General features: G+C 29.9%; 2 pseudogenes; both read left to right on the top strand.

The window, feature by feature from the left end:
* The first annotated feature begins 6,014 nt into the window (after positions 1-6,014).
* LOC149894211 (zinc finger BED domain-containing protein 4-like) lies at positions 6,015-7,935 on the top strand (annotated as a pseudogene).
* Positions 7,936-8,192: 257 nt separating this feature from the next.
* Positions 8,193-9,467, top strand: LOC149894210 (zinc finger BED domain-containing protein 4-like; annotated as a pseudogene).
* Positions 9,468-9,882: the final 415 nt, after the last annotated feature.

Here is a 9,882-nt window from a genome sequence, read left to right as displayed (position 1 = left end):
ATATATTTTTCCTTGTTGTTGGTGATGCAGATAATTTTACCGCTTAACGTATCTTCACCGAGATCTTGCATGATGAGATCGCCGTTTTAGCCCCTAAGATTGTGGAAGACAACTGTTGTCTTTGTTATTCTTGGTTGGATACGCAGCTTGATGTTGCATTTATTGTGGGCGGCACCTCGGTACTTTCCAGTAATGTGGCAGTGATCGCAAACTCTGTTATTATCTAATGGCAAACAGCAGATATAACACACTGCTGCTGCTCCGAATAAGATTTAATCTTCTTCGCTCATTAAAATTTCTTTCGGATTAGCGAAGATCTCATTTATCTCAACCAGCTCAGTGTTGAGGCTACCCAAAAAGTGGTCTACAGTGTCATAACCACGATATGGAAAAGAGCACTTAGTTCGTACATCGCTTCGCACTCTTAAATAGCCATAGCTTCAAGGGATCTGTTTCTAAATCAAACGGGTTGAGCTCTTTTTTGGGTGAGTTTGCAGGATTAGAACGGATCACTATAATGCCAAACTAGCTGACCCAAGAACGCCACTTATATGGGTTGAAATCATTTTGTTTTGTCCGCGGAAAATAACTTCATTTGAATGTTCAAAGTTAGTGAAATTTTGACTTTATAATGCGCCTATAAGAACATCTGTAAAGGAGAACCACTCTATATAATTTAATAAAATTTGGTGCAAATGTTTTAAATAGCCACACCAAACTTTGGAGAAAGTTCCAGTCGGTTTTATTCACAGGTTACGGATTTATGGCAGCTTAAGTTTAAATTTTGTTAGTTTTTTGCTACTTATACCTCAAAACGTTACCGATTACTGTGATATTCGGTCACTATTTTCAAAGTTATGGTTACAAGAGTGTTCTACTATGTAATACCGCAATTTTTAATTATGGTTGTTTAATTGCTCTATGTACCGTTTTTATTTTATAGACCAAAATATTTGTTTGCTTTTTAAAGCGTGGTTTGGCTTGGCTTATGCATAGCGTGAAAATCTCGGCATTTCTTAAGGTATAAACTACTGCAAACTGCAAATAAACCCAAAAAAAAGTGTAAAACCTGGTCGAAAGACTACCAGTTGGTAAAACAAAAGAAAAAAGTACGTCTCTGTTAACATACTTTTTTTGACTATTAAAATCCTACTTTTTTTGCAGTATATTTCAATAAAATAGCATCTGATAACAATTTAAGAAATGTATTTTTGATTTTCTCCACAAAAAACTTTTTAATAAATAGCTCAATATCCTCTTTTAGTACAAATACTCTACAATACTATTTTAAATGTAATATTAAAATTCAAAATTTTTAAATTAACAGCATTTAAGGATAAAGTTGGTTAAAATGTTGATTATAAACCGTGAGCAATGATTTTCAGCTCCTTAGCTCAAATAACTCAAAACATGCTAGCGGTTCTTTAAAGATGCTTACTGTTTAGATCAGTTATGTACCACAACAATTTTACTTTGTACTCTGGATGATTATTGTTTCGTTTATACCTTGACCAATTTTGATAAAAATCTTGATGAGCGGTTTCAACAGTTTGTTCACTATAGGGCCCCAGGGGGGATCCTTTATTGCTAATGAAATCCTTGCTGTGGTAGAAGACGGTGTGAATTAGGTGTTATGCTTGCACCAGTTATCATTAAGTAACGCCTTTTGAAAGTTTCAATTCTTTCAGCGAAGTCCGGCTGTAGGATGAATCCAAAGCATGCTTGACAACTAAATTGAAACTTTTAAATGCTTCAATTATGTGAAAGATATTGGGAACCAAGTTTGTATCAGCAAGTTGCTGCAGCACATCAATATTTTTAAGAAGCTTTCTGCGTTTGTTTCCGTCGAACTGGCCACCATGAAATGAGCTAAGTTGAATGTGGAGAGCAGCTGGCCACTTAACTGCTTCTGTCCAAACAGTTTTATGGATCTTGAAAAGATGATTGATAACTACTAAGAGTAGATGCAATTCCATCGGTGGGAGGATTTCCAAAATCAGGCCCGCTGATGATTGTTAGGCCCGCTGATGATTGGCTTTCGAATGACATTACCAAACAGCGTTGAATTAGCAACATCCTCGCCAGATTGCTGAAAAAACTCGAGGCTAGATTTGATTGAGCCCAGTGTTCGCAAATTTCCAGATTCGGCAAGACACTTTGATTTGACGTCACACCATGTGCAAGGGTGCATACTTGAATGAGTTTGAAGACCACAAATTATATTTGCAACTTTCAAATCACAAGCCAAAATTAGTTTAAACCCATTTGCATTTATTAGGGACCAGATTTGTTTAATATTGGAGTGATTTTCTGGCAAATCTTCTGATGCCGCAACAAGAAATTTTCTCTTGACTCCAGTTTCTTTACCAGTCCTTTGAGTGAGAGGCTGTTTATGTGGCGGTTAGCTGGTTTCATCTTGAACGCAGTATCGACAATGCTTAGACAAAGCTTGAGAAAACCTTTCCCAGCTAACACAAAACGTTCAAGAAACGTTAGTAGGACGTTAGAAACGGTCGGGCACGTTAAAAGAACGTTCTAAGAACGTTTCCAACGTTCTTCGAACGTACTTGAACGTTTTGTAATAGCTGGGTTGCTACCATCAATTCGAGCTTAACAAAATAGTCACCAGATATTTTGCGAAATTGAATAACACAATTCACAAGATTTGATAAATAATTGCTGTGAGAAACAACCCAACTGTACCACAATCTCCTTTTCCGTCGGTGATTTTTAAGTCACTGCAGGTGAAGAAATCACTTAAGTATTGACCTGCTCTTAAAAAATTCTTGTAAAATTTTGGCTCTACAATATTGCTGCTTGATGTTTGGTTTATAGTTTTGACCAGATCTTTTAATCCGTTGTTTAACAGGCCCGTATTTATGTGTACATTTACAAGAGCTGGAGAGGTCAATATCGAGCGCTTGATGGTGACAAGGCACTACTTCGACAAGAAACCAAAACATACATATTTTGTGTTTGTAATAAACTTTGTTAAGAAAGTTTGGTAAAGCTTCTAAATTACACGTTTTTACAGAGATTAGAAACTTGTCAAAAGTCTATCTAGTCTCATTTCTTAATAGTAAAGACTTTCTTTCAATATATGCATGTAAAAATTATTTAAGTATAAATATTTACCAGGGGTTACTGTAATTGGAGGCCCGCCGAATGCTTTAGCAAGTCGAATAGTTCCTTCCGGGGATAATTCTTTATTGGAAATAACTTCAGATGGAATTTGTTCGGCTGCTTTGGCATCATTTGCTGCTAAAGATTAAAGATTTTTTTGGTACTTTATTTGAGAGCATTTGTGTGGCGAAACTTTTCCTAAAGGGGTGAGGCATGTGCTGCAGCGCACACTTGGTTCTTTCTCAATGGTGGTTTGCTCTTTGAGAGGATATTTTTCTTGCAGCTTTGCACGACCAATTCGGCAGATTAGGCAATGAAACATCCTGCCTCTTGTTTAAAGCCTTACTTGTATTACTTTAAATCAAACAAAGGGGGGAGTGCAACTTCTTTACCCTCTTGTTTCCTGTGCAAAGTAGTTCTGCACGGTTCGCAGAGTCCTTGTGGTACCCGAGAATGACTGATATTGATCTTGGTCTTATACAGTTGCCATATTCGATCTGCTTGGAGAACAGTAAGCTGTCTTAAACATTTTTTCACACCGAGCTAGCACACAAACTTTCGATTTTCATCATGAATCTTTGCTTGATTTGGCATTATGATTATTCACTAAATCTAGCTTTACTAAATCAAACTCAGCTTTATACAAAGTTTAACCTAAATTTATATTGGATAACAATCCACTTAACATATTTACAATTATAAACATACTTATAACTATTTAAATTAGTGATACTTGTTAATCATTTTTAATGACACTTGTTAACAATTACAATTTTTAACAAACTTGTTACTATTTAAATCAATCATACTTGTCACACTTAATGACAATTTAGAAGAGATCTTATTTAATGAGACAGTCCTACAAACGATTTTTCCGCTCTTCAAAGGATTATTCTGCCCTTCATAACATTTCTCTTTTCAAAAACTATAACACTTTTAGAAAATTTTTGATAGAGATTTTCTCTTTTTGTGCCTCTGCAATTATTTTTATAAACGTTTTACAAATTTTGTTTCAAAACAATACAAATCTGTAAAGATTGATTTTCCTCAGACTGGCCCTTCGAACATTTTAGCGGTCAGTTTTCTTAGTTATCTAATTTTTAAGGCAAAAATCTCAGTCAATATAACATATATTTGGTTTTTTTCAAATTTTTTCTGTTTTAACAGAAATAAATATTTTTTTATTTTCTACGTAGATATCCTTTTCATTCATATTTTAGCATTTTTATGCATTTTGGCAAGAGAATACACCTTAGGAAATGGCGAGATTCTCACGCCAAACCACGCTTTAAATAGCAAACAAATATTTTGGTCTATAAAATAAAAACGGTACATAGAGCAATTAAACAATCATAATTAAAAATTGCGGTATTACATAGTAGAACACTCTTGTAACCATAACTTTGAAAATAGTGACCGAATATCACAGTAATCGGTAACGTTTTGAGGTATAAGTAGCAAAAAACTAACAAAATTTAAACTTAAGCTGCCATAAATCCGTAACCTGTGAATAAAACCGACTGGAACTTTATCCAAAGTTTGGTGTGGCTATTTAAAACATTTGCACCAAATTTTATTAAATTATATAGAGTGGTTCTCCTTTACAGATGTTTTTATAGGCGCATTATAAAGTCAAAATTTCACTAACTTTGAACATTCAAATGAAGTTATTTTCCGCGTTCAAAACAAAATGATTTCAAAATTTGCATCACAGGTGCTCAATCGCATATCTAAGCGTGTTTTTTGATATTATTATTATTATTATTATCATTAATATTATTATAACTTTTGTTATTATAATTATTATCATTATTATTATTTTTGTTTGTTTAATTAGTATCATTATTATAATTATCATTACTATTATTATCATTATTATTATTATTATTATTATTATTATTATTATTATTATTATTATTATTATTATTATTATTATTATTATTATTATTATTATTATTATTATTATTATTATTATTATTATTATTATTATTATTATTGTTATTATTATTTTTATTATTATTACTATTATTATTATTATTATTATTACTATTATTATCTTTATTATTATTATTATTATTGTTATTATTATTAATACCATTTTTTTTATTATTGTTTTTTTTTTTTTTTTTTATTGTTATTACTATTATCATTATTAAAAATGTTTTTGTAATTTCTTAGTAAAAGTGAAGTGAATTAAAATGTGAAGTGAAGAACTCTTGAATATACCAATATTTTTTAAATATAAAATAAATTTAGACAATTTTTATGTGGAACACTACAAGGTGATAAATGTTTTTCTTAACTTAATTACCTATTTGTTTTGCCCTATCAAACTTTTTCTTATGACATAAGTTTAACAATACCATTCTCGACTTAATGTTAGAAAATAATCACGAGGAAATTTTATCTGAATGCTATAAAACATTAGACATTATAATTGTTTACAATTCTCTTTCTCCCTTATTATAAATACAATAATTTTCTTCCTAAAGTTTTACTTTCCTGACTTAATTTAATTCCTGACATTACCCAGTCATGTAATCAACTGAGTAGGGGAGACCGGGGCTTGTTGCAACAGGGGTAAGTTGCAACATTGCGGTTTAAACAATGGTTTTTTTAAATTTTTCCTAAATTTTTCTTAAATAATATAACTATAACTTTAACACGTCAGCTGTAAAAAACTTACAGTTATTAAAATAAAAATTTCAAAAGTTATTAATATTTTTTTTTTTTCGATATAAAATTCTAAATTTCGTTTTTGAAGTTTTTTTGGGTTTTACTTTAAACTTAAAGGTATATGACCATAATAAAGTAATGGTAAGTTAAAAAAAATCTTTTTAAACACGAAAAGCTAAAAAAATAGATTTTTTTAATATAGATAATTATATAAAATGATTAGAGTGATTATGATGCCTATGGGGTAAGTTGCATCAAATTGCTTGGGGTAAGTTGATTCATATATTAGCTGCGGGTTTTGTTAATTTTACGCACTTTTCTAGTTTTTTCTAAAATAATGGACGTTTATTTTATATAACAGCCTAACAATAAATGAAAACAAAAGTTTTATAATGAAGATAAGTTTATATAAGTTGCATATGTATGTAATATATATGAAGCATATGTATATATATATATGTATTACATATCATGTATCTATACCTGTATCTTTTATGTATATTATATATAAATTTATATATATATAAATTTATACATATTATACATATAACATACATGTATATATAGATAATATATAATACATAAATATATACACGTATGCTTCATATATATTATATACGTATACAACTTATATAAACTTATCTTCATCATAAAATTTTTATTTTAAATTTATATATATATATATTAGGGGTGCACCGATGCCTACTTTTGGCCGATGCCGATGCCGATGGGAACAGGCCGATGCCGATGCATCGGCATCGGCCCTGAAGTCAAATAAGTAGTATATATTGGATATAGGATGGAATTATATACTGGAATGGAAATGCTAGATTCCATTTCAGTGACAATGAAAACAACATTTTTTAAGTTTTATTGTTGATTTTTATTATCCACCTTTTCTCTTATTAATTAGAGCTAATGCTTTTAATGAAAAGCTTGTTTTCTAAATGTCATTCTGTTTGAATTAAAATGATTTTGTCTTTTTTTTTATTAAGTAAGTTTTTATATAATCATTACTTCTTATAATTAGCAAATTTTAAGCAAATGTTTGTTCGAAATTAAGTTATATAACATCTCTTATATTGAATGTTTATTTATTAAACGCTTTTAATTTAATAATAAACTTGTTTTTAATTTAACGTTAATGTAAATATAATGAAACATTTTATTAGTTAAGAATAACTTCAAGAGTTTCGAATCAATCAGTTTTCTCTTTCAATTCTCATTCATTCAAAGTTTATACAAACTTTTATTTTCTAAAGAAAGAGTGAAAAAGCAAAAAAATTACGAAAAAGTTTAAAATGGTACTTTATCATTTATTTAAAGTAAAATTACACACAAAAATTTCTTTCTCTTTTATTCTACGCTTCTAGCGCGTAATGGAATAAGACTTTTCATTTTTAACATAGAGTTTTCATTTTTAGCTTAGTTATAATAATAAATTAAAAACAAATCAACAATGAGCAAAGCAGAAGAGGAGGCTCATCTGGCAAAAAAATGACAACATCCAATTTAAGAGAACATATGAAAGCAAAACATGTAAAAGTTTTTCAGAAAATAAAAGATCTAAATGGTTTCAAAAAAATTAACACAGAAAAAAATAGCTATGTCATTGGATCTACTTCAACCAGTAAAGAGAATGATAACAGCAAAGATTCCTTTAGCAATAGTGTTACAGTTACTCTAGACCAAAAACATCAACCTTAGCTTGAAGATATTATTAATAAGCATAAGAAATGGACATCAAGTGATCAAAGAGCTCAAAAAATAAATCTGCTTATCGGAGAAATGATATGCGTAGACATTCAGCCATATTCTTTAGTTACAGATCAAGGATTTAGCAAACTAATTATGCATCTTGAACCTAGGTATACCATGCCCTCTAGAAAACATATGGCCGAAACAGTTGTTCCTCTAAATTATGAAAAAATGAAAATACAAATTATGAATAGTTAAGCAAAAGCAGATTTTTTGAGTTTCACCACTGACGGATGGACTACACTTCACAATACTCTAAGTTTTTATTCTTTAACAGCACACTGGATAAACTCAGAGTTAAATTCTATGACAGCGGTGCTTCAACTTAAAAAAATAACAGGCTCTCATACAGGTGTAAAAATATCAAAATTTCTATAGGATTCTTTAAATGAATGAAAAATACGAACTAACAAAGTGTACTTTGTCCTCTCAGATAATCCTGCTAATATGAAATTAGCCATAAAAGAAGCTGGTTTAGAAAAATATTCTCTAAGTTGCGTAATCCACACTCTTCAACTTTGTATAGCTAAAGCTAGAAAAATTGCCACACACTTTCACCATTCTTCGTCCTCCATGAACATGCTACATGAAATTCAACAACAGCTAAAGTTACCCCTACATTCACTTATACAAGATGTAATTACGAGATGGAACTCAACATTTTACATGCTAGAAAGGTTAGTTGAACAAAAAACCTCACTGACATTATTTTTTATCAGAAATCCAAAGTGCAATGCCTCTAATCTTACAGAAGACCAATGGTTATTAGCTGAGACACTTATCTTATTTTTAAAGCATTTTGAGGCGGCTACACTAGAGATGAGTGAAAAAAGGGCATCAGTGTCTCAAATTGTTCCATTTATAGTTTCAATGGAAGCGTACCTAGCCTATGCTTCAGAAAATGCAGGTGAAATAAAAACTATATTTTTATTTTCCAGCTATAAATTTAATAAGAGCCTGAACATTTCTACAGTTTTAGATCCAAGATTCAAACTGAGTTATGTCATATCAGATGAGGAGAAAGAGGCTATAAAATCCAATATTCTAGAACAATACATGAAGCTAAATAAAACGGATATTACAGAGAGCCTTATAACTACCGACAACTTAACTATATCAGATGATGAAACAAACGCTTCATCTGAATCAACCCAAGTATCTAGCTCTCCACTCAAAAAATTAAAAATGGCAGAAAGCATATACAATTTTTATCAAGTTTCAAAAACACCACCTGAATTAAAAAATCAACGAAAGCGAAGAACTGTAAAAAACTTTCAACAGAGACACAAATTTATTTTGAGAAAAAAGAAAAAATGTAAGTTGTAATAATTTTAAAATAAAAACTTTGCTAACAATTTGTTCTTGTCTAATTTAATTTAAATTTTTTAAAAAAAAACGTTATTTCAAATTATTATGAATTATTATATAAATAACGGTTATGAAAATAAAATAATATTGATAATATTCATTAATGGTTAGTATTTTGAACAATAAAAATTAGGATTTTTTATTATAGTTTGATTTTTTTATTTACTTACATTTCTTATAGAGTTGATGAAATAAACTTTTACTTATCACTGCCTAATCTGCATCAAAAAGAATGTCCTTATAAATGGTGGGGAAATTACAAAGAAACATGTATAAAGAAACACTCTAGCAGCAATAGTATTTTAGACCTCTCATACCTAGCAAAAAAATATTTAGGAGCTCCGCCTTCTTCTGTGTTCAGCGAAAGATTGTTTAGTACTGGGGGAAATATTTATGAATCGACACGGTCCCGACTAACTGCAGAACACGGAGAACATCCAGCTTTTGTGCATGCGAATTGGAATTTTTTTGGAGAAATGGAAACAAAAAAATAGATTCACAGCTTTATACAACATATTTTATTACTTTTCATAACATTATAAAAGTTTGTATTTCTTTCTAGCATAACACAAATTGTTCGATTATGCTTAAAATATGTTATACTTTATTTTTATATTTTTTAAATTTGCATTTCTTGTTTTTGCACTTCTCTCTTTGTATAGTTTGGATCTTTAAGTTATATAGTTAAATAAAATTTAAAAAATTTCAAAACTATCGGCATCGGCCGATGGTTATCACGGCCGATGCCGATGCCGATGATATTAGGGGTGCATCGGTGCACCCCTAATATATATATATATATATATATATATATATATATATATATATATATATATATATATATATATATATATATATATATATATATATATATAAAGAATTTATTTTTTTTCAAAAACAGTTCTTTGTTTACTAAACTAGTCAGGTATACGTGAAGTGTAGCATAATAAATTTTAT

The sequence above is a fragment of the Hydra viridissima genome, unplaced genomic scaffold (genome assembly GCF_058129835.1).
Source record: "Hydra viridissima isolate aposymbiotic clone 2 unplaced genomic scaffold, HvirCarnegie_v1 scaffold_1, whole genome shotgun sequence".
Lineage (NCBI taxonomy): Eukaryota > Metazoa > Cnidaria > Hydrozoa > Anthoathecata > Hydridae > Hydra > Hydra viridissima.
This window is presented reverse-complemented; position numbering and strand designations above follow the sequence as displayed.